Raw genomic sequence first — 24959 nt, forward strand, 5'->3', positions numbered from 1 at the left:
CCTCTGTGCTCCCTCACACCCTTGGCGCTCACTCACACCCTCCTGCTCACTCCCTCACCGCTCACACCCTCGGCACTCACACGCCAGTGCACATGAGACCCAAGGGTGGCCCACTGTCCATGTTATAATAGTGCCAAGGAGGGAGCCTCGAGAAGAAAGGAGGGAGGGAGGGGAGGGAGTGTGGGTGAGATCTTGAGCTGAATTCTCCCCCCCCCCCCCCCCGCATCCCCAGTGCAGCAGCCTCAGAGATCTTAGAGTCCACTGGGAAAGGCCAGAGGCAGGCAAAGAGGTGTCTCTACATCCCCAGTGTTACTACTGTTGGCAATTTCAGGGACCCATGACCAACTTCAGTTCAAAAGCACTAGTATTTATTTTTGATTAAAAAAAAAAAAACACCACTTATACAACGTTGGCTTCAGCACACCCCTGTGATTGTTCTCTTTATGTGACTGCTGCCAATCCACCAGTGTACCTGATTCCCTTTAAAAATTACATTAATAAATGTAGTGTGTGTGTGTGTGTGCGCGCGCGCGCGCGCACGCGCGCACGTGTGTATCTGTGTCTGTACATGTGCCAACGTCAGTGTGATGCAAAGGTCAGGAGACAACATGTAGAAGTGGGTTTTCTCTTTCTATGGTATGGGTCCTGGGAATCAAACTCAGGTCACCAGGCTTGGAGGCAATCACTTTTATCAGCTGTGCCATGTTGATGCCCCTCCCAAACTGTGCTAAATTTCTATATCAATCTTTATCATGAATATATATTCATCAGTAGAGAGTCAGGAGACATTGCACCTAGCGATCTGGTAACTCCCATGGTTTCAGGCATCCTGAGTCTTGGAATATATCCCCTGTGGATAAAGGGACTACGGCATACCAGCAGATCTGCAAATCTAGCTTGAAAGTGGCAGAGGGGCTAAATGGCAGGTGGCCAGAGTGAGCTGGATGAAGAAGCAGTGAGCCCCCATCAGATCCAGGGAAGCACGGGCTGCTTGGCTGCCGGGACCAGAGGCCTCAGGATGGTAGCAGGGAAAAGACGAGAAACCTCCAGCTGGGTGGCAAGGAAGATTCTCCGTAGCAAATACAGACAAACTATCAGTGTCCAGAGTGCTAACCGCTACCCGATGGCATCGCACCGGGCCAATCTTCCATGCCTGCTCTCCCATCTACCATGTGTGTCTGGCACTCTTCTATGTGCTCTTGGACAATGACCCACTTTCATGTCCTTATCCCTTGAACGAGGAGGACAGGGAAAGTGATGCTAGCACTTAAGAAGATGGATGCGGTACTTGATGGTGAACAAGTATCCGGCCGAGAGTGACTAATTACCCTTGTTACAGCCTCAGCCACCTCAGCTCTGAAGATGGTCTCTCCTGTTCCTTCTGCCCTGTGCTTACAAAGTCTCTGAAGACAGAGTGTCCCCTCAGCCCTGTCACTTGCCCCTTCCTGCACTGACACCCCCTCCCCAGAGCTGCTGGTTCTAGGCCACGAATGAGGCAAGCAGGGGGTTGCCATGGTGACCTCCCAGCTGGACACTAAGACTCACAGTGGGAGATAAACCTTTTTTTTTTTTTTTTTTTGTGCCAGCTATGGCAGCTATTCTAAATATTTACCACTAGGCAATTACTGAACATCTGGAAAAGAGTGGGTGCTATTCCTTAGCACACTGTACAGAGAAGTAGTCACAACACACCCATGCAAACCCAGACCTATAAAAAAAATGTTACGGACCTGTGCTAACTGACAGGAAACCGTGTCATGACAAGTTGTTAAAGGAAAAACAGGTTATGTAATGGCGTAAATCTTGTCAGGCCATCCATAGAAAGATGCGTTACATTTTTAACGGTTTGTATTTGTGGACAGAAAACGAAAATGCTTGGAAGGCTGTTCCCCAAAGTGTTGGCTGGGGTTCTCTCAAGGCAGTGGGAGCAGGGCAGCCTGCCTAGGGACTTCCTTTCTTTTCTAAGTTTTCTCCAATGCTGAGTTGCCTTACACTGAACCACACATATGTGGTGTGGTCTTCAAAGTGACCATGCTGTCTAAAAGAAACAGAAGAGCAAGTCTTTCAAGCCTTGGCCAGTCTTGGAAGATTAATCTGTGTCCGCCAACTCAGCCTTGTAAATGTTGAAGTTCTGAGAAGGTCACTTCTGAGCCTTCCTGTAGGTCTCTATCCCTTCTCCTGGCCCAAGCATAGCACTGGCCTTGGAATTTCTCCATTCAGGGTAGCTGGGGCCTAAGGAATACTGTTGAATGGCTCAGGGAAAGCCAAGATTCCTAGGGCTGAGGCCCAAGTTTCTAACTTGTCACCATAGGTGAGGATTAGGAGTGACAAGCAGCCCACACTGGCAGCACTGGAAAGCTGTCAGCAAATCCTGTTGAGTACCCACAGTAGCCAGCCACCACGCTATCCCTGTGCATTCCCAGGGGATCAAAGTAGACACAGGCTCGCCCAGCACCTCAGGTCTAGTGGCTGTGAGCTCCAGGAGGCCATAGAAAGCTCAATAACTCTTCATTGTCCTAGAGTGCCTTTCTCAGGAGAATCCGGAGGATGGGCACGGGGGTGCAGAGCTGTGATCTCAGCTCAGAATTGGAGGTAGGAGGATGGCACCCAGGATAGCTTGGGCTACAAAGACAACCATGTCTCAAAAGTAAAATCATGCAGTCAGTCCCCTCCAGTAGGTCTTGGATGATCTCAAGCCCTTAGTGTGTTCTTCCAACCGCCACTCTCTACCCTGGCCCAGCTTTGCCTCCTGTTAGCCTGCCCATGTCTCCCTCTCCTGTTCTCTCACCTTTGTCCTTAACACCAGGACCTTCCTCCATGTTTCCATGCTTGCTATTTGCCTAGCATCTTCCCTCCGCCTTACCTTTAGCTCACTGGTTTTCTTTTCTTTTCTTTCTTTTTTTTGTTTTTTTGTTTTTTTTTTTTTTTTGGAGACAGGGTTTCTCTGTGTAGCCCTGGCTGTCCTGGAACTCACTCTGTAGACCAGGCTGGCCTCAAACTCAGAAATCCGCCTGCCTCTGCCTCCCAAGTGCTGGGATTAAAGGCGCGTACCACCACCACCACGCTAGCTCACTGGTTTTCAATCCATAGGTTGCAACCCTTTGGGAGTTGAATGACCTTTTCATAGGGGTCGCCTAAGACCATTGGAAAGCATATATTTAATTACGATTCATAACAGTAGCAACATTACAGTTATGAAGTAGCAATGAAAATAATTTTATGGTTTATGGTTGGGGAGTGGTCACCAAAACATGAGGAACTGTATTAAAGGGTTGCAGCATTAGGAATGCTAGGAACCACTGTTTTGGAGTGTGTACATGTACTTGTGTGTACATGTACAGATAGAGGCAAAGGACAACTTCAGGTGTCATCTCCCCCACCCACAAAAAGCTTTTTCTTTCTTTTTTTTTTTAAATATTTATTTATTTAATGTATATGTGAACATGGTAGCTGTCTTAAGACACAGCAGAAGACGGCATCAAACCCCATTACAGGAGGTTGCGAACCACCATGTGGTTGCTGGGAATTGAACTCAGGACCTCTGGAAGAGCAGCCAGAGCTCTTAACCACTGAGCCATCTCTCCAGCCCCCCAAAAGCTTTTCTAGGAAAAAAATCATGCCTGGCAGTGGTGGTGGTACACCCTTTAGTCCCAGTACTCGGGAGGCAGAGGCAGGTGGATCTCAGAGGCCAGCCTGGTCTACAGAGTGAGTTCCAGGATAGGTAGGGCTACACAGAGAAACCCTGTCTTGAAAACAACCAACCAACCAAATAAACAAATAAGGGAAAGAAAAAGAAGAAAAAAAAAAACCCCATACTTGTAACAAGATGACCCTAGCAACCTTTTGCTGATGTAAAGATTCTGCCTGCTCCCTGAACATAGCATGGTCTCCAAGTGTGTAAGCAGGGTAAGCAGAGTAGCATGCACAAGGCCCAGACCTACAAAATGTACATCTGCAAGTACTTAAACAAGTAGCATAGATTTTAATGTTCTAGAACCTTCATTTCTGCTCATCTGCTAACTCAGTCCCAAATGAAAATGTTCTTTCTTTCTTTCTTTCTTTCTTTCTTTCTTTCTTTCTTTCTTTCTTTCTTTCTTTCTTTCTCTCTCTCTCTCTCTCTCTCTCTCTCTCTCTCTCTCTCTCTTTCTTTCTTTCTGTATATAAATTTTCCTTTACTTAGGGCTCCAAATCACACTTTTAAAATGCCATTTTGCAAAACACACATCTGTGAAGGACACAGGAATGGCCTGACCTGGTGCTAAAGAACCCTACGTGCCTTGACAGAGCTGGCAGGGAAAACATGTGCCCAAACCACCCGGGGAGTTTTACAGTATTACAGTTCAGTTACCTCACGCTCTCAGGGAGTCAGAGGAGGGGATGCCAGGCGACTGCAAAGCACAGCAAGAGCCCAAACGACTAAGGTTCTGGAACACAGGAAGAGGGGCAGAAGCCACGGAGCTGTTGAGGCCTTAAATACTCATATTAAAGCACCCAGGGCCCAGGGTCTCTGAGACCCTTCCTACCTGCTCATTGGCCCCCAGGCTAGGTGCTACAGCAGGCTCCTCCCTAAGACTGGAAAGGATCACAGAAAGTAACCACAGGCCCTGACTGCTAGTGCCAGCCTCCTAGTCTGCTAGGAGAGGCTGATTTTCCTACCTCCACCTTCTCTCCAGCTGCTAATCTAATCAGCAAGCAGCCTGAGATAAGGCAGCTGCTGTGTGGGAGGCTAGACAGAGAGGATGCAGAGGGAAAGTAAACACCTTCACACCCTGTGAACGCACTGTACCGTCCTCAAGTGCTACCTACCGGCCCCGTTATGCTTAGGGCTTAGGGCTCCCCACCTTGAATGAACAGCTTGGAGCTCTTGATGGGGAGCTGATCTTCACGTGAGGTGATGAGAAGAGGCTGGAGTTAGGCAGAGCCAGGGCCTGGAAACCTCCAGCAAGCCACCCAAACACCATGAAATCCCGGGATCTGATGGTCCTCTCCAAAGCCAGCCCCTCCTCTCTGCTCTACCTCCAGCTTTCTGATTCTGAGGCCCCAGCGTACCTGCAGAACAACCATCAAAGCCCGTTCACTGATTCTCTTCAGACCCTGTATGTCTTTTGCCCTTTATAAAGTCTCAGGCAAAAAGATCTGAGAGCACCTGCTTTGTGGTCCTCACACCACAGGAGCCATTTTTATCCTTCTTCTGTGCTACTCCTGCGGCTTTTAGATGACCGTGCACACATCCCTTACCTGCCTGGAAAGTTCCATTTCTTCCTTCATCATACCCCTCCCTCCACTGACCCCAGATGGCACCTTAGACTTAAGAACGGTCTAAGAGTCCAGCTGACCCAATCTGGGTGGCAGCCTCCTACCCCTCCCTCTGCTGGACCCTCAGCCAAGCCAAGAACATGGGAAATATACCTAAAGAGCTGTCCAAAGCTTGGGATGGGGGTGGGAGGTGGGTTCCCAGAACAAAGCAAGGAGAGGCTCAGGACAGAAGCAAGGCTTGGGGTAGATCCTAAAGCCAAGGTCACTTTGGCAAAAGAGAAAGTAGTATCTCTAGGGAGAAGAAAGGCCTAAAGCAGGAAAGCTGGTTGTGAACAGGGAGGCCTACGGGCTCTGGGTCTTGAGGTGCCAGAGATGGGAACAGAGCATGGCGGTGATGATGTGGTATGTGTGTGTGTGTGTATGTGTGTGTACTCTTGGGTGTACTCTAACTCCAGGCCACAGGGCTCTAGAGTGAGGGTCCAGGGAAATGGCATTCCTTCATCTTCAGGAAAAGCAGTCCCTGGCAATCATTAACATCTGACTTCGTCTACTGGACCTGGAGGTGGTGGTTATTAACCAGCAACAGCATGGGTGAGTAGATCCCATTATCATTACCCAGAGGAGACACACCCCAAAGGTAAGAATGGGAAGAAGGAAGTGTGAACTGCCAGGAAGGAAGTGTGAACTGCCAGGAAGAGGTCACCTGAGGGGATGGCAGGCATTCAGGCTGTGGCAGGAGAATGGGGAGGGGCCACCCAGACCCAGCAGGGAAAGGACATGATTAGCAAACAGATCCGAATCCAGGGAGGAGTTAGACAGGGGAAGACAGGACGACACCCTAGCCTGTGAGGCATTGACCTAGCCTGTGAGGCACTGACTGTTCTCGTGATGACAAGGGCTGCTTTCCCCAAGTCAGTTCTACCTGCAGAGCATCCTGAAGCCTTTTGTCTGTTTGACAGGATCTAGAGTCTCCTTGGATACATACTGCAAGGGAGTCTCTAGATTAGGTAAATTGAGGAGGGAAGACCAACCTTAACACTCTCAGCTGAAGAAAAAAAGAGGGAGAGCCAGCAGAGCAGCTGCATTCACCTCTGTCCCCTGACTTCAGATGCAGAGTGGCCAGCTGCCACCACCTCTTCCCTGCCTTGGTGGTCCTAACCCCAGCCCCCAAACTCTAGTCCAAATAAACACCCCCTTCCTTAAACTGCTATTTTCTTTTTCCTTCTCAGAGAGATGGCTCAGTGATTAAGAGCCCTTATTCTGACACAGGACCCAGGTTCACTTCCCAGCACCCACATGGACACCACCTCACAGCTGTCCCTAACTCCAGCTGCAAGGGATCCAGTGTCCTCTTCCTACCTCCGTGAGTGCCAAGCAAGCACACGGGGCACAGCAAACATGTAAGCAAAGCATTCACACACATAGTACTGGCTGTTTCTGTGTGTCAACTTGACACAAGCTGGAGTTATCAAAGAGAAAGAAGCCTCCCATGAGAAAAAGCCTCCATGAGATCCAGCTGTGAGGCATTTTCTCGATTAGTGATCAAGAGGGGGGATGACCCATTGTGGGAGGTGCCATCCCTGGGCTGGTAGTCTCAGGTTCTATAAGAGAGCAGGCTGAGCAAGCCAGGGGAAGCAAGCCAGTAAGTAACACCCCTCAATGGCCTCTGCATCAGCTCCTGCTTCCTCACCTGCTTGAGTTCCAGTCCTGACTTCCTTCGGTGATGAACAGCAGCATGAAGTGTAAGCTGAATAAACCCTTTCCTCCCCAACTTGCTGCTTGGCCATGATGTATGTGCAGGAATAGAAACCCTGACTAAGATACACATGAAAATGAGATCAATCTAAAAACAAAAGAGCAAAGAGAAAAGCAACCAAATGCAGAGGTGATAGGGCTTGAAATGTTCACACTCTTAGCTCAGAGTCCCCAGAAAGCTGCTTCCTCGGTGAGCTTGCACACTGCTGATTGCTGTGTGCAAGTATCCACGCACAGGGAGTGTTCAATACACATGTGTGTAATCTGGATTCAGTAAGGGCAAGTGTAGCCGAAGCTGTTGGGGCCCGAGCCCCCTCCCACCACAACCTTCTCCATCTGTCCCAGGCTCTAAGAGTTACCTGTTTTCCTTGTGTGTGCAGACAGGATGCTTCCTGCTCCCCCAACGTCTTGTGTAACACATTTTACACTATCTGAATGCAGCCATGGATTAAGAGCCCTGGCAGCTGACACGCACCATTAGGTATTGGTGCAGCATTATTAAACACAAGGTGTTTTTGTTGTTGTTGTTGTTGTGGGCTAAAATAAACTGTACCGCTCAAAAGCTCGTGAAGAGTGGCTGGGGAGGTAACTCGACCCTTAAAGTTGAAGCAAGATTGGAGTCTGGATCTTAAGTGGTCACTTAAATGCTGGGTGGGTGGGTGGGTGGGGGTATCATTGGCCTGAATCTAGAAAGGCAGAGATAAGACCCCAGAACAAGCTGGCTAGAAAAACCACGCAGCCAAATTTAATTGTGAGACTCTGACTCAAAAGGATAAGGCAGAGGAGCACTGAAGAAGGTTCCTGACACCAACCTTGGGTCTCTTTGTGAACCAGCATTTGCACTCACACGTGAAAGCACACACACACACACACACACACACACCAAAGGTGGAGGAGGAGAAGGAGGAAGAGGAGGAGAAAACTCATAATATTGGACACAATGTGTCTCTCTAAATCAGCCCCTAGAACAGAAGAGATGCATAACTCACCCTCTTTGGGAGCTGTCACCCCGAGTCACTGTGAGGCTCCAAGGTTGGCCTCAGAGGCTCCTGACTAAGTTCACTCAGAACCCAGGAGGGCTCACCAGAGGAACAAATGAGAAGCCAACAAGTAGATGACAAGGTGTAGAGAGGCAAAGGACACTACAGCTGTCCCTGAAGCCTGCACAAGGCACAGTGGCCCGAGCCCCAGCTGCTACTACTCACTGTGGAATTCCTCACTGTGCTTAGGAAGGGTAAGTGGGGTCTTGCTAGGAATGGTGGCAAGAAGAAAGCATAGCCATTTCCACAGTGAAGACACCCTGGTCCTCAGTGTCCTTCAGAGTGCCAGGGGACGTGGTGTGAAGTTGGGGATGTCCTTAAGGAGGGCATGAACTTTGACCTGGGTCTTTATACTCCTTGGCCTTGTAATGCCCTAGTGGGGCGGGCATCTGTGAGGAAGTGGATGTCGAGGGTTATGCCCTACGAACAGGGACAGGCCTACCAATCCCTGACACTATTATTAATGATACTCTGTTAGGCTTGCCAACAGGAGCCTAGCATCACTGTCCTCTGAGAGGTTCTACCCAGCAGCTGATTGAAACAGATGCAGAGACCAGCAGCCAAGCATTAGACAGAGCTCTGGGAGTCTTGCAGAAGAGTTGGGGAACGTATTGAGGACCCCGGGGGAACAGGGACTCCACAGGAAGACCAGAGTCAACTAACCTGGACCCTTAAGGGCTCCCAGAGACTGAACCACCAACCAAAGAGTATATACAGGCTGGACCTAACACACACACACACACACACACACACACACAGAGACATAGCAGATGTACAGCTTGGTCTTCATACAGCCCCCCTCCCAACCTGGAGCAGGGGCTCTCCCTAACTCTGTTGCCTGGCTGTGAATCCTGTTCCCCTAGCTGGGCTGTCTTGTCTGGCTGGCCTCAGTGAAGCCGGGCAGTGGTGGCACACACCTTTACCTTTAATCCCAGCACTTGGGAGGCAGAGGCAGGCAAATTTCTGAGATCAAGGCCAGCCTGGTCTACAGAATGAGTTCCAGGACAGCCAGGGCTACACAAAGAAACCCTGTCTCAAAAAAGAGGATGTACCTAGTCCTGCAGTGACTTGAGGTGCCAGAATGGGTTGATACCTGGGGGTGGGGGTCCTCCGTCTCAGAGGAGAAAGTGAGGAGTAGCTGGGGAGGGGCTGTATGAGTGGGGACTGGAAGGAGGGGGGCTGCAGCCCGGACGGAAAGTGAATACATAAATAAGTTAATGGGAAAAAAGTGCCATGGTCACGGTGTCTCGTCACAGCAATAGAACAATTACTAAGACAGAATGGAAATGGGGGTGTGTGTGTCATCAAAATACATTATATGCTTGTAGGAAATCCCCAAATTTACATATATATGTGTGTGGTATGTATATACACACATATATGTATACATTATACATATACATATATTTCAGTGCCCATCTCTGGCAAGCTTTTGGTATGTGACACTTTTGGTATGTGACAGTGAAGGCACAATCAGTCAGGGCTCTGGTTCAGGAAGCCCTTCAGCTTCCTGAGCAGGAATCACTTAACTCCAGAGACCATTAGTCGTTAGTCGGCTTGAGTTTTCACACAGGTAGGCTGGTGTTGAAACTGCAAAGCTAGGAGGCCAGCTCAGAATAAAAGGCAGCCTTTATTACCACACAGATCTTATCAGGAGAGTGCTTTCCCTGTGGAAGTCAACTTTGAGGTTTTGGGTCAATGAAAGACCTTATCCCAGCCCTGCAGAGCCCAGCCAGAGGCCTTAATGCCTCCCCTGCCCCATAGCCTCTGACACCTCTGCCTCTGTTCCTCTGCTCTGTCTAATCCCTGGATGACACCCTGGCAGTCTGGAGAAGAGAAGGCTCGAGTGGTCTGAACACCTCAAAGTCAGCAGAAAACTGGCTGAGAATTTGCGGCTGTGGAAAGAGGCTTGCCCAAGGTCTTACAACCAGCTGCTCAGGGAGTCAGCCCAGAAGCTTCGGTTTTGTGACATAAAAATCTAGAAATCAGAACACCTGCAACCATTCTGGGACAAAGATGGAGAGTAAACTGGGCCAGACTGGAAAGGGGAGGAGAAAGGGGAGGACCAAGAGAGAGATTCCACAGTTCTGACAATGTGTCAGACCATCTCGCAGGACAGACTAGAGCCCAGACAATGATGATGGGCAGGACCACCCCTTAGCCATACCTCTTGCCTCCTATGCAAAGCTGAACCTCATGGCAGGGCCGTGGATGAAACGGAGTGGGGAGGGTCCGGGGCTGGGGGAGGCGCTGGACCTCTTTACTTCTCACCGGACACAGTCGTATGAAGAAATCTCCCTTCTCTCCTTCTCTGACATGTGTAATTAGCCTCTCATGGACAGGAGGCTGCACCCAACTTGTGGGCTTCCAGGGCCCCCAAGCATCCCAAGTCATTCCAGCTGGGATCCCCAGGCTCCTCCATTGGCAGGGAAGGGGCATCACTCAGACCTCCTCAGGGGCAGGAGCTCACAGACACTCCACTGAGCCCACTCTGTCCTTTCAGTAGCTCCTTGTCTCCCCAGGGTGACCAACCACCATGCTCTGGCCTTGCTGTAATCCAACACTCAACTTGCCCCACGCTAGGGCAAGCCTGCCAGTCCATCCGTGCAGACTTCTGTCACTTTCTTCCCCTTCACTACCCCTCCTATCCACTGTCTACTGTGTTCTTCCTCTTTCCAGAAACCTCTCTGTCAGCCGCAGCTCATCTGGACCCTTGCAGAATATGCAGCAGGCCAAAACAAATCTAACACGTGCATTATGAGGCCGCCGTATGGCATTTGAACGAGATCTAGGCAAAGGGTTTGGTGAGTGTGGCATTATTTCCCAACAAATTTCGCTTTAAAAGGTACAGACCTCTTTTGGCAACAATGAGATAAATCACAAGGTGATGCTAGCAGTGGCCAGATCGGTTGGGGTGAGCATCCTGCAGAATAGGGACTCTGCTGTTCTCTAAGTCAAGCCACAGCCATCTTAGGGCACTCGGCTGTGCCCTCTTGCAAAATAACCATCTCAGCTGTGCTTGTTGGTTGTGTATACCTCCTCCAGGAGTGGTTGAGTTCACTCAGGGTAAGGCTTTGTCAATGGCACTGGGAAGCATGGGCAAGAGTCTCACTTCATCATGAGGAGCTGGTGTGGCCCCAGCCCAGCCCAGTGCAGAACCTTTAGCACAAGTGATGGCTCAGCCCTGCCCTGAGCCTGCAGCAAGACTTCACACACGGTCAGCTCACTCTTGGAGTGTGAAACCTTTTTCCAATAACCCATCCCAGGATGGTTCCGCACTCTCACCTTGGCCTGTTCCTACCCCACAATCAAAGAATACCCTCACTGGAAGTTATTGATAATGAGTGTCCATGCCCAACACACACAGAGAGACATACACTCACACCTACTCACACACATACATACACACACTCATACCCCCATTCACACACACACACACACACCCTCACTCACATACATACACACACTCACACATACACACATACTCACACATATATTCACATATACACAGAGAGACACACACACTGACACACACAGACACATGCACTCACACACAAGCACACATGCACACACACTCACATTCACACTCACACATACATTTATGCATACACTCACACACATACACACACATATACATTCATGCACACACACAGAGGCACACACATATATACATTGAGACACATGCACACACACACAGACACACAAGTACAGTCACATACTCATGCACACACATGCACACACACGCGCACACACACACATACACACACACACACCCTGTGCTTCCCACTTGCTTCTGGCCTTTCTTATTCCAATACCCACTTCATCTCCATTCTTCAGAGCCTCCTCTAGCCACCAGCCACCTCCTCCAGGAAGGCTTCCAAGAGAGCTTTTTAAAAGATCTATTTGTATGTATATGCATGCCTGTGGAATATAAACCATGAATGGCTGAGTGCTTGTGGAGGCAGGAAGAGGGCATTAAATGCTCTGGAGTTGGAGTTACAGGCAGTTGTGAACCACCCTGTCTGGATGCTGGGAACTGAACTCAGGTCCTCTGGAAGAAAGAGTGCTCTTAACTCCTAAGCCATCTCTGAGTCTTGGCTTACTGAGCACTCACACAGTGAGCTGACTCCCTTACTCCTTATATTCCACAGCTTCCTAAAGCATTTCTAGGACTTGACACATGGACTCAGGTGAGTGGCTACACAGAGAAGAAGCAATGCCATTGGAAGCTGACTGTCTTGCTTACATACTTTCCTATAGGGAGGGGGCTCTGCCATGTAGGGACTCCGGAACACCATCAGTGTATGGAGCCAGGAGCAGTTAGGGGAGGTCTGGGTCCCTGGGAAAGGTGAGGGAGTGCAGGGGAAAGGGCTTGGAACAGGCTGGTTTAACTGGTTAGTTAAGAGCCATCCCACTGCACGGGCTCCTGGCCTGGTATCTGAGAGCGCAAGGAAACCATGGTCCCCAGAGCAGACTCAGACCTCAGGGTGACTGACAGAAGCTAAGGACACAAATGGGACCTAAGAAGATACAATGGCAACAGAAGTCTCGTCCCTCCCCCATCTAGCTCTGACTCTGAGACCATCTACGGCTCTTTCTTACACAGCAGACCCTGCCCATGGACCAGATTTCATCCTTGGGTTAACTCAGCCATCTCCCTTGTCCCTTCAATGTGTAGCCACCAACCTCTAGGCACATGGCATCTTCCTTTACACTTGGCCCAAGAGGAGGTTCAAGTCCTTTCCCTGTTGCCCCAAGATCATCCCTGGTCCTATCCTAGGGTCTTGTTCTATACCACTACCACTGCCTTCACTGGGACCTCCATCGCAGAGACCCCTGCCGGCCAACTAGGAAATTACCTCTCACCAGCACTCAATCCTTACAATTTAGAACTAACAGCAAAACCCAGAAAACAGACTGGAGAGATGGCTCAGTGGTTAAAATCATTTGTTCTTGTAGGGGACATGGGTTCGATTCCTAGCACCCACATAGAGGCTCACAACCACCCATAACTCCAATTCTAGGGCATCCAATGCCCTCTTCTGACCTCCAGGGGCACCAGCCATGTATGTATGTATTATGTATCGGAGCATAACGTTCACACATATAAAACAAAATAAATTAGTCTTACCCCCGACACACACACACACACACACACACACACACACACACACACACACACAGCAAAAGCTTCCTTGACCCAACAAAGGAGGATGACTTATAAGTTACACTCCAGAAAAAAAAAAAAAAAAAAGACAAATTTTCTTGGTTACATAAAGGTTTCCTCCAAGACTGGTAGAGCTCTGGCCTAACATCCACAAAGCCCTGGGTTTGATCCTCCAGTACCCCATAAACCGGGCAAGGTGGTGCATGTTTGCAATCCCAGCACTCAGGAAGTAGAGGCAGGAGGATCAGAAGTTCAGGGTCATCTTCAGATGCATAGGGACTTCAAGCCTGGTGTACGTGAGACTTTGTCTCAAAAGGGGAAAAAACAAGCAGAGATTTCCTTTGATTCAGTAAGGTTTCCTCTAATTCAATAAGAAACCAAAAAACCTGAGGAAATTTTTGGGTGAAACATGAACAGACTGTTCACAGAAAGGGAAGTACAAAAAGCTCCCGTCTGTCTTGCTCACCTTGCTCATGGTAAGAGTTTATGCAAGCTAAGACGACATAGATCAGGGCGGGTGAGCAAGACGGCACAGCAGATGAAGATGCTTGCTACCAAACCTGGCCATCTGAATTTGATCCCTGGTATCTATGCTGGAAGAGAGAGCCAGCTCTTATTCGTTGTCCCTTAACATTCATATGTGTGCGATGGCACATACACTTCCCACACACAACAACAAAAAAAACCAAACTTGTTTATTATTATTATTATATTGAACGTCTACAGTCCTAGCATTTAGGAGTCCAAAGCCAGAGGATTGCAAGTTCCAGGATATCCTGGGCTATACTGTGAGACCCTACTTCAAACAAACAAACAAACAAACAAACAAAGCAAAAACTACAAGGGGAAACCATGTTTTCTCTCCGGATCAGTGAATCAGTTTGATGACACTGAACGTCACTGGCGGGCCACTCCATGACTGGGACATTACCTCACATACAGCCACCTGCGTTCACAAAGTGACTCAGGTACAAGGTGACCCTGTGGAATATCCTGGGTGGAGCCAAAAGACTGAATGTGGCAACCTGTATTCTGGACCAGAAAGAAACGCTCTGTACAGACGAATAAGACCTCACAATGGTTAAATGGAAAAATAAAGAACCAGGCAGAAAACACAAGATCCGATGAACACCCTAAGCCACCTAACACCGTCCATTCTGCCTTCTGCAGTCCCCTCAACCCCCCATGTCACAAATATTTGGGGAAACCCGCTGCCCTCCCCCCTGCCGCCTTTGGGTGGGTGTCTCTGGTTCGCACCTGACTTGTCTGAGCTCTGCAGGTGGTACAGCAGCCTCCCCAGTCCAGTGTGAACACAGCTCCCACTCTGAAGCTTATTCCTGCTCTGACCTTGTTCCCGGGCAGAGCCTGGAAGCATGGCTCGTGCCTGAGAGAGGAGGAGACTGAACCCCACTTGACTTTTCTGTCCTTGGCTCAGCCTCCCAGTCAGGACTTTCCAGTGGGTCCCATGGCTTCAGTAGTCTGGGTACTGCTAACTCTCAAGGTGTGTATCCAGCAAAACCCCGTATCTTCAACCAACACATGCCCAGGTGTGACTCACTAGCTTCCAGCCACTTTTGCTCTGCACGTCTGGGAGGTTCCCTTGCCACTGTGGTGTCAAAAGCCTCTCAGCCATTGAAATATTGCTAAGCCATCTCTGAAATATACCTAAGACCCGCCCACTTTCCCTTTTCCACTACAGCTCATCTAACTAAAGCCTTCATCATCAGATTCCAGCTTCTTTACTGGTCTCCCTTTATGTGCCCTCCCCCAAGACCTTTGAACATCCCTTAACCTACGCCTTGGTAAGTGTTCCCCAAAGACCCATGGGTTAAAGACATGGTCACCGGAGCATAGCACTGTTGGGAGGAGATAGAACCTTTAAGAACCTTTAAGGTGTCTAGGGTGAAGTCTGCCAGACAAATGAAGGTGAACCCTTGAATGGGATCTTGGAACATAACCATGGATCTTGGATCCATTCCTTTCTCTGCCTCCCAGCCTGTTAACCGCCTTGTGCCTATCACAGGCCCAAAGCAACAGAGCCAAGCAACCATAGATGGTGCTCCCCACACTGCAAGCCAGAATAAGCCTTTTCCTGGCCAAGGTGATTATCTCAGCTATAAGGTTAATTAGGTCCATCTTGGTGACAGACAGAGGGAATCTCCACCTCGGCTTAGCCTTGGCGAATTTAGATTAGTGTCTTCTCATTCGCCTTTCTGACCAGGTGGCAAGCTCACCTGGTATGTGTGTATGGGGGGGCAATTTTGCTCCCCAGAGAACAATGTCTGCCCCCATGGGGGTGTGGCTACTCGCAGCTTGCCAGAAATGTGGCTGAACACTCTACAGTGGTTCCTTTACACTAAGGAGATCCGAGGAATTTGCTGGACCAAAACACAGGCCATGGGATGGGGACACAGCTTAGCTGGAAGTCCTGGATTCCACCCCCTGCACCGTGTAAAACAGTCTTGGCAGGTCATACCTGTAACGCTGGCATGAAGGAGATGAAGGCCAGAGGATCAGGAGTACAAGGTAATCTTAAGCCACATATGACTTCTGGGCTTGTCTGGGCTAAATGGGGCCTTATCTCCAAACCAAAACAAACCAAAGGAACCAAAAGAGGCAGACATCAGGGGTGCTGAGAAGCCCCACGTCACACAGCCAAGGCCCGGGACACATTGTCACTGCACGCTCTATTTCTCCTGCATGCCACCTATCAACATTCAATCTTTAGCAGTGCAAAGGTACTGGCCCGGTTCCAGCCTGGGCTTTATGGAATGAAAAAACGAATTAAAGTCATAGCTCATGTTCATCTGTGTCCAGTTCTCAGGGCATAGGCACAGAGCCTGGAGCTTGACAATCAAATGTGTGGACTGATAAGACATTCCCGGGGCAGGTCACATGCCCTGGTCTCTAGTTCTCTTAGGCCTTCAGTGCCACTGTCTTAGTTAGGGTTTTACTGCTGTGAACAGACACCATGACCAAGGCAAGTCTTATAAAAATCAACATTTAATTGGGGCTGGCTTACAGGTTCACAGGTTCAGTCCATTATCATCAAGGCGGAAGCATGGCAGTATCCAGGAAGGTATGGCACAGGCAGAGCTGAGAGTTCTACATCTTCATCCAAGGGCTGCTAGTGGAAGACTGACTTCCATGCAACTAGGGTGAGGGTCTTAAGCCCACACCCACAGTGACACACCTATTCCAACCAGGTCACACCTATTCCAACAAGGCCACACCTCCAAATGGTGCCACTCCCTGGTCCAAGAATATATAAACCATAGCAAGCCACGCTATGGCAAGTCATGTCCCTTGACTGTCTGACTTCTCACTCTTGCCTTCTCACGCTGATCAAACGCTGCCTCCCAGTTCATTCCCCCTGGGTAGTCTCCTAGGCCCTCAGACCCACCAAGCCCAAGATGATCCGCTCCTACCTTCTCAATCCACCGGTCCTCCTAGAATCTCAACCAGAAACAGGCTGCATTGGCCACTGAGCCAGGTGTCCATCTACAAACCTGAAGATGAACCCCGCAAGCAGCCACCACCACCCCAGGCATTGTGGTACCTCCTGGTTTTCTATCCATAGGGTGTTCTCACCTCCAGCCTCTTTCTCTCCCAGTTCACCTGCTTTATACTTCCAGCCCCATCCTAGTAGGATGGCAATCAACCTGCTCATCTCCAGCCACAGCCTCCGAGGCCATAAACCTCCAAACCAGTCACTCCTGCTGTAAGTTAGAACTTTCCTTCTGTCCACCCTCTTAGATGTCCAGAGAGGCCATTTATCCCTGAAACTAATGTCAAACACCCCTCCTTGAAGCAATCTACACATAGGCACATGCTCATAACCCTAGCACTCAGGAGGGTGACTAGGAGAATTGCAAGCTTCTGGCCAGCCTAGGCTGCCAAGGAGAGCCTGTTGCAAGAGACTTAAATTTTTTTGAATTGCATTTATTAATTGTGCGTGTATGCACGCATGCACAACAATCACATGGAAGTCAGAGGATGATTTTCAAAAGTCTGTTTTTTTCTTTCCACCATGTGAGCCCTAGGATTGGTGACAAATCCCTTTAGTCAGTGAGCCAGCCCTTTAGCCAGTGAGCCATATCTCATCCAGTCCAGACCTATCTCAAAAAGCACACAAAATTCTAAATGTATTCTTCCTCTATGGCCAGCAGCTCTATGTCAGGTCACACACTCCAAAAGGCCCAAGTCAGAGACTCCGCACTTGTCTACTTGGCTCACTCTAGAATCATCCACAGTAGCCTACGGGTGGCAGCAACCCAGGTGTCCAGGGAGCTGAAGAACAGGCACCCAGAGAATGTGGTCCATAGCTACCACAGAAGGAAATTCTGACTCAGGCTACAACGTGCACTAACCACAAGGAAATCAAGAGGTCAACCACAGAAAGACAGACAACTGGATTATTCTGCTTACTACAAATGCTGCAGCCTTCCTCCTTCTGTGTTCCCCATGTGTGCATCTTTAAATGGCAGACCATTCGTAGTCAAGGGTATACAAGTAGTGGTGTCCCCAGCTAGAACCTCCAAAGATATTCTCAGGAAGAGAGGGAGAAGACAGGTATACACAGACATGCTTCTTGTCTGCTGCCAGGAGAGGCTATATGCTGCTTCCAGACTGTCAGCCAGAAGGGGTAGGCACTAGACACATCACCTTGACCTTGGACCAGAACTGTGAACCAAATAAACCTTTCATTCAAAACTTAGGCCATAGCAGTATTGTGTGATGTGCCATAGAGAAGAGGGTCATACTGCTTGATAAAAGGTACCATCAGCTGTCAGTCACAGAGTCTGGAAGCAGAGGGGCTGGACAGTGGGAAGTTGGTGTGTAGTGGGTGTAAAGTTCTAGCTGGTAAATGATGAAATCATGAAGCCGGATGGTGGTGTCAGCTACAGAATAATATGAATGTGCTTGCTGACAATTAATTGTATCTTTTAATACCCCCAAAACAGAGCTTGGGGGATGGTTTAACCAGTAAGGAGCTTGCCTTGTGGGATACCCAGAACCCATGTAATTAAAAAAGCCAGGTATGATGGCAAATACCTATAATCCCATGTTAGAGGGCCTAGCCTACTTGGTTAGTTCTAAATAAAAGTAAGAATGCCTATCTCAAAAACCAGGTATATGGTACCCGAAGAATAGCAGCTGAGGACAGCCTCTGGATGCCACAGGTGTGCATGGCCCATGTAGGTACACATGTGCACACATACATACATACATACACACACACACACACACACACACACACACACTTTGTCAAAATGCGAATTCTATATTCTATGTGTTTTACCACAATAACAAAGAGACAAGTATCAAGGCTACCCTCACCGTACCTCCATCTCTCCCTCTTGTGGAGCTCCTGACACTGCCACCATCTCCCCCCGAAGGACCTTCCTCCGGTAGAATTCCCTCCAGCACACACATGGATGACTATACCCTTGTGGCTGGCCACGCCCTCCTCTGTACACTTGCACAGGGTGGTGACTGACTTGGGATTAGGGGTCTCTGCAGCCCGGGGAGCCTTCCCAGTATGTAGCCCACAGCCCAGAGCTGACTTGCTTCTGGAAGACTGTAAGCAATTGTAATTTCCTTCGAGGATTCATCAACAATCCTAGCACCCAACCCTAAACCTGTCAAAATAAATCTTCTGTCCTTCCATTAAGCAACAAGGTCAGAGTGGGTTTCCGTGGGCAGAGTTAATAAACAGCTAACATGGGAGGAATAACCAAAACACAGATGGGGTGGGTTGGTTGAAGTGTGAGCTTGCTGGGCTGATTCACTTCCTGTGTCCCTCCCCAGGGCAAGGAGAGGGGAATGTGAAGCAAGGCAGAGCCTTCATCACCACACCGCCCTGGACCAGAAGGTTGTTGACCTCATATGGGATCCAGACCACAGGCCTGCCTTCTACCTCTGCCCCCTTCTTAAGTAACTCAAGGTCTAGAGGCTCTCAGCATAAGGTCCATCAGCCTTGCCTTCCCTCTGACCTGTCTCCGTTATTCCTCATGCATGCTCAGGGCACGCACATAGGACTAGCTGGAAGCCCTTTTGCCTCAAGAGAAATCCTGGCGGGGGGAGGGGGGGGAGAGGTCTTCAGAGACCATCTAATACAGTTGTTCTCAACCTGTGGGCTGCAACCCCTCTCGGAGAGTCGAATTACCCTTTCATAGGGGTTACACACCAGATATCCTGCATACTGGGTATTTATATTATAATTCAGAACAGTAGCAAAATTACAGGTATGAAGTAGCAATGAAATAATGTTATGGTTGGGGTTCACTACAACACGGGGAACTACATCGAAGGGTCTCAGCATGAGGAAAGATGAGAGCCACTGATACAACACAACCCTTCTCAACCAGAGGCGATGCTGCCTGGGCGCACATCTGGTGAAGTCCAGAGGCATTGCCAGATGTCAAAAAGGACCCAGAAGCCCGGCATAGTGTTACATGACTTTAATCCAGGCAGAGGCAGGCAAATTGCTGTGAGTCTGAAGCCAGCCAAGTGCTATATATTTATATGACCCAGTGTGTGAGTGCTGACTGCTCTTCCAGAGTACCTGAGTTTGGTGTTCAGCACCTACATGGCGGCTCATGCCATCTATAACTCCAGTTTCAAGGGATCTGATGCCCTCTTCTCTGCTGGTATCTATGGGTACTGTATGCAAGTGGTACAAGACACTCAGCAGGCAAACATCCAGATATAACACAGATATATGTATGTGTTCGTGTGTGTGTGTGTGTGTAATTTTTTCCAAGGGACTCAGATTTGATGTGCTGTTGTATAGAGGCCAAGGGCACAGGGAAACACTCACTATGGCACAGGACAGTCCCCTCCTCTCTGCCTCCCAATGGTAATGGTGCTAGAGGTGAGATGCCTTAATAGAATCCAAGGTACTCTGACAGATGAGGGAACTGAGGCTCGGAAAGAGACGGGACCAGTGTCACAATGCCAGCTGTAAAGTGTTAGAACCAGAACCCGAGGAAGCTGTGTGCCAGCCACACTGGCCTTCAGACACTGGGAACATAGTCAAAGCCAAGGCCACAGTTAGTGACAGGCTACTGAGGCTGCTGGATTTCAGTCTCTGGGCTCTGGGAGCTATGCAGTTGGGCTCTGTGTCTCTGACAGGCTTCCACTGAATTCTCCAAGTTGCAAGGGGCACCTTGGCTATGAGCTACTAATTAACCAAAGGTGTGTGTGTGTGTGTGTGTGTGTGTGTGTGTGTGTGTGACCTTAAGGGACAAATGCCCTGCCTGAAGCTCAGGCAACTCTCATTCCTCAGGTACTCACAGTCTAGAGCCTGCTTTGGGTGATCCTGGCCTGGTCAAGGTCAGAAGGCAGGAGAATATTACAAACTAAAACCCAACTTGGCAGACAGCACAGGGATGGGGATAAAACTGGGCCACCACTTCAAGGGAACACCATTCTTCCCCCAAGTGCAAGAAACTATTGAAACTCTTACATGCAATGGCTCCCCTCTGCCAGCCTGCATACTTTCATAACAATCTCCTTGTCCCTTTCTCCAAAGTCCCAACACTGTCTCCAAGTGAGGGCCAGACACTAGGCAGCAGGGTGGACCTAGAGTCATGAAGCATCGAAACAGGCAGCGTACTTTTCCATCCACTGTGGTGGAAAGTCACTGAACTGGTAGGAGAAAGCCAACATACCAGGGAACAGAAAACCAGGTCTCCGTCATGACTCCCCCCACCCCAGAGGGCGGCAGAGAACTAGGTGGGTCTACAATGGCCTCAGATATAGGAGAAGGCCCACCCTGACACATTCCTTCTGGTGAAGCCTTAGTGAATCCCTGACTGTCTGCTCTTCCTCCCCACCCCCCTGTAAGCCCAACAAGTCAGGAAATCACACATTCTTCAGGCTGGGCTTCTGTACTTTCTGCCCCAACGCCAAGGTCCAGCAGGTGCATTCCAGCTCTGACAATGAACAGAGCTGTCTGGGGGGTCAAAGGCAGGGCTGGGGCAAAAGCCAAAGCTCTCTGGGTCACCCAGAAAAACTGCTTTGTGTATGAGGGTATGCATCTATCTCTCCCCTGCCTCCAGGATCTCCTGAATTCCTAGGGGAGCCTCTGAGCTCCCCACAACCTCTGCACGCACTTCTCAGACTGGCCTATTAGCTTAGCCCGGCTGATCTTAGCCTCTACCCCTCCTCCGGAAACTGGGCTTGCCCCTCCTAGGACCTTCCCACTGGCCCTTGCAGAGGCCATCAGATCATGAAGCTGTCCATCTAGGTGATTCTTGAAGGCCCTGGCCTGAGTTCTGGGAGCCCTCCTTCCTCTCTCCTTTTCTGGTTCTTGCTTCTATGGCTGGGTGCTCCTCTCCTTACATTGGAAGAAAGAAGGAGAGAGGGTCAAGGCTCTCCAGGTCTCATGAATTCTGGCAAATTTTCTTCCTGTAGAGATTACTTTCCATCAGTGAATACTTCTTACAAAGCTACTGTGTGCCTCTGGTGAGGTCTACTCTCTGAGGGATGCTAAAATGCGGCTACAGCTCAAAAGGGAGACATAAAGCCCACCTAGAGAATCCCCCACCGTGCGCGCGCGCGCGCACACACACACACACACACACACACACACACACACACACATTCATACATGTCTCCTGTCGGGTGTGCTCTGCAGCATGCAGATGCCTTCAAAGCACCCACCTGCTCATAAAACTTTATTTATCACTAGGGGAAACTAAGGCAAGAAAAGCAAATCCCTTCCCCCCTCCCTGGCAACCCTGCAGGGTGGTAAGAATCCAGGAGAGGCAATAGTAATTAATGTTTTCAAATGAGACCCTCTGAGGAGTGGGGAGGAAGTCCACTAGGTGAGTGGGAGTCTCTCAACCTCCAGCTCCGGCGAGGGACAGGCTGTCCACTTCACCCAGCACCCTGCTCTTCCTTGGCTCTACAAGAAGTAAGTATAGTTTTATATACTGCTCCAAGTAGGGGCAGAGTGTGAAGGCATCTGGGAGTGTGTCCACAGTTTTCTGGTGCTAGCTTTCAAACGTTCTTCTTGATCTTCCAGGGCAGAGTCCTGTCTACTGGAAAAAGAACTCACCCGTGTCTGGTTAACTCACGATGGTCTGGCTCTGTTTCTTCCCTGTGCCAAGTACTATGGATACAGAAGGGACCGCAGGTCCTGCCTCCCTCCTGCTGTCAGGGGAGCTTACCAAGGGGCTAGCTGGGGCTTGGCAGACTTTCCTAAGGGGATTTGGATTCTATTTGAAAGTGCCCTCACCTTACACACTTCTGGACGTCAAGGGAGCAACTGGCTCCTGCCAGTCAAGGGCATAACCAGAAAAGGACCAGCAAAATGGCTCAGTGGGAAATTGTGCTTGCTACCAAGCCTGACAACCCAGTTCAATCCCCAGGCCCCACATGACCCCTGCAACTTGTCTTCTGATTTCCACATGTACCCCACCACCAAGCACAATAATAAAGAAATACAGTAATCTTTTAAAATGCAGAAGCCCCTGGTCTAAGAGACCATGGCTGAGGCCCACCACTCTGCTTGGGTCAAACACTTTAACCTTTTGGGGTCACCTTTCTTTCTTCACCTTTCTACCATCTGCTTGGTTTGTCCCCGCGGAAAAGTGAAATCGGGGTGTCCATGTCAGCCATGATGGCTGCTTTAGGATCCACCCAGTCTCCCCTCTCTTCTTTCTGGCTCTTGGGGAAGGCTAGGCTTTCTTCTTTCCACCAAGAATTTTGTGGGCTCCAGTGCTCTGCACCTGTAGGCTGCAGCCCACCCACCTCAGGGTGTAGGCTCCTCAGTCTGGGGTTTGAGAGTGCTGGGATGGGCATCAATAAGGACCTGGCCTGACCAAACAGAATGAGACAGGAAAAGGAAAGGAAAGGAAAGGAAAGGAAAGGAAAGGAAAGGAAAGGAAAGGAAAGGAAAGGAAAGGAAAGGAAAGGAAAGGAAAGGAAAGGAAAGGAAAAAGGAGGGGAGGGGAGAGGAGAGAAGAGAAGAAAAAGGAAAGGAAAAGAAAAAAGAAAAGAGAGGGGAAAAAACCCAGCTTCCTGTGTCTGGGTACCCTCTTTATCAGGGCGCAGAGCTGCCTCCTTGGGCACAAAACTGTACCACCTTACCCGCACACTATCTGACTATTCATAGCGTGCGTCTGGCGAGAGGAGGCGGGAAGTACACATATAAACATCCCTAAAGCTTAAGAATTACCAACTGTCAGACTCCATCCCAGGACTTTTTTTTTAAGGGATGGAGAGCCAGGATGGGGAGGGTGTCTGCTTCGTTGATTAATTATGAGAAAAACTGGTATTTAGAAAGGCTGGGGGAAAGGCCTCCCCTCTTCACGTGGGCTCGAGGTGCGCGGGTGCAAATGTCTGCTTGGCAGTTGCCTGATGCACCACCGTCCAAGAGCAAACTTTCAAGATCCGTCTTCAAGTAGCACCCTGGCTCCGTGGCTCAGTGGCAGAGAATAGGAGCGTGAGGACGGGGACCCATGGGGGGCACTGGCCGGGAGTTCCGCCCTCGGTTACCTGAATTCTGAGGCTCACTGGCGTCCAGTGGATAGGGCGTAGAGACGCAGCAAGAGCAGATCCGAGACGGGCTACTCCTCTCAGGCCAGCGCGGGCCCCCAAGCGCCTGGGAACTGCACCTGGAGCACCCGGCGCGGCGCGCCCTCCTGTCGCGGGTCCCCGCCCAGGCTGTCCCGGCAGGGGCGGGGCGGGGCGGCCTCTGGGAGGAGCCGAGCGATGGGCTCTCCTCCCAGCTCCCTGGCCTCGCCAGGCCTCGTGCACCGAACCCTAGACCTCTTCTCCTTCAAAGTCTCCCGCGTCCCTTCAGCCTCAGGTGCCCCTTAGCTGGAATTTGAGGTACACAAGGTTCTCTTTCGCATCCTGTACTCTCTGGTAGGTACTCTACACTACTCTTACCCTTAGATCTGAGGTCTGGGAGCCCGTAGGCCACCTTGCAGCTCACTGAAGGATAGGAAAGCAACTGCCTGACCCCATGGTCCTCTCCTCTGCTGAGAGGCCCCCGGCTGATGATGACCCCTGCCATCAGACCACTTAGAACAGTGGGTCCTTGGCAACCCCTCTACTCTTGTCCGCAGGCTCGGTGTCTCCAGTCCTAGGTTCCCAGATTGGAAGATGTTAAGCATGACCTTCTACCAGCTAGTGGACACAGAGAGAAGAGATGAAGGGACACAGAAGACAAAGAAACCCGGCTCTGGGAAACTGGAAGCTGGTTCCTCCAGGTGCTGAAGAACAGCCCAAAGCCACTTCCTCCTTCTCCCACCCCACAGCAGGCAATCAATCTCCAGGATCAATCTGGAAGGCTCCAGTGGGCAGTGGGCAGACTCCGTGGTCCTCCCTGAAGTTGCTCCCTTTTGCTCCCTGTCCTGCTTTGCTGGCAGGTATGCACACCAGGAAGAACAGGAGACTGTCCCAGACTCTAGTCAACTCTGACCTTGAGCAAAGCTCTGGTCCCTTCTAGATCTGTTTCTGAATGAAGTCAATGTGATGTGTTGGAACAAATCTCTCTCTCTCTGTGTCTCTGTCTGTCTGTCTGTCTCTGTCTCTGTCTCTGTCTCTGTCTCTGTCTCTCTCTGTCTCTGTCTCTGTCTCTCTCTCTCTCTGTGTGTTGGTTGGCCAGTGAGTCCCAGGGGGGTTCACCTGTCTTTACTTCCCAGTGTTGGGATTACAAGCATAAGTTACTAATTCTTGGTTTCTTCCTTCCTTCCTTCCTTCCTCCCTCCCTCCCTCCCTCC

At 49.9% G+C, this 24959-nt stretch overlaps 1 protein-coding gene across 2 annotated transcripts in view; it reads right to left on the bottom strand.

Moving 5' to 3' along the window:
- The window catches only part of Paqr5 (progestin and adipoQ receptor family member 5), an 88249-nt gene extending 64391 nt beyond the window's left edge, over nucleotides 1-23858 (bottom strand). For both annotated transcript variants that reach the window (XM_029482007.2, XM_021172362.3), the window contains exon 1: nucleotides 23728-23858. The gene's annotated coding sequence lies outside the window, so the exon portion shown is untranslated. The remainder of the gene's footprint in view (nucleotides 1-23727) is intronic.
- Between the last annotated feature and the right edge of the window lie 1101 nt (nucleotides 23859-24959).

The sequence above is a fragment of the Mus caroli genome, unplaced genomic scaffold (genome assembly GCF_978045245.1).
Source record: "Mus caroli unplaced genomic scaffold, Mus_caroli_1 scaffold_11, whole genome shotgun sequence".
Lineage (NCBI taxonomy): Eukaryota > Metazoa > Chordata > Mammalia > Rodentia > Muridae > Mus > Mus caroli.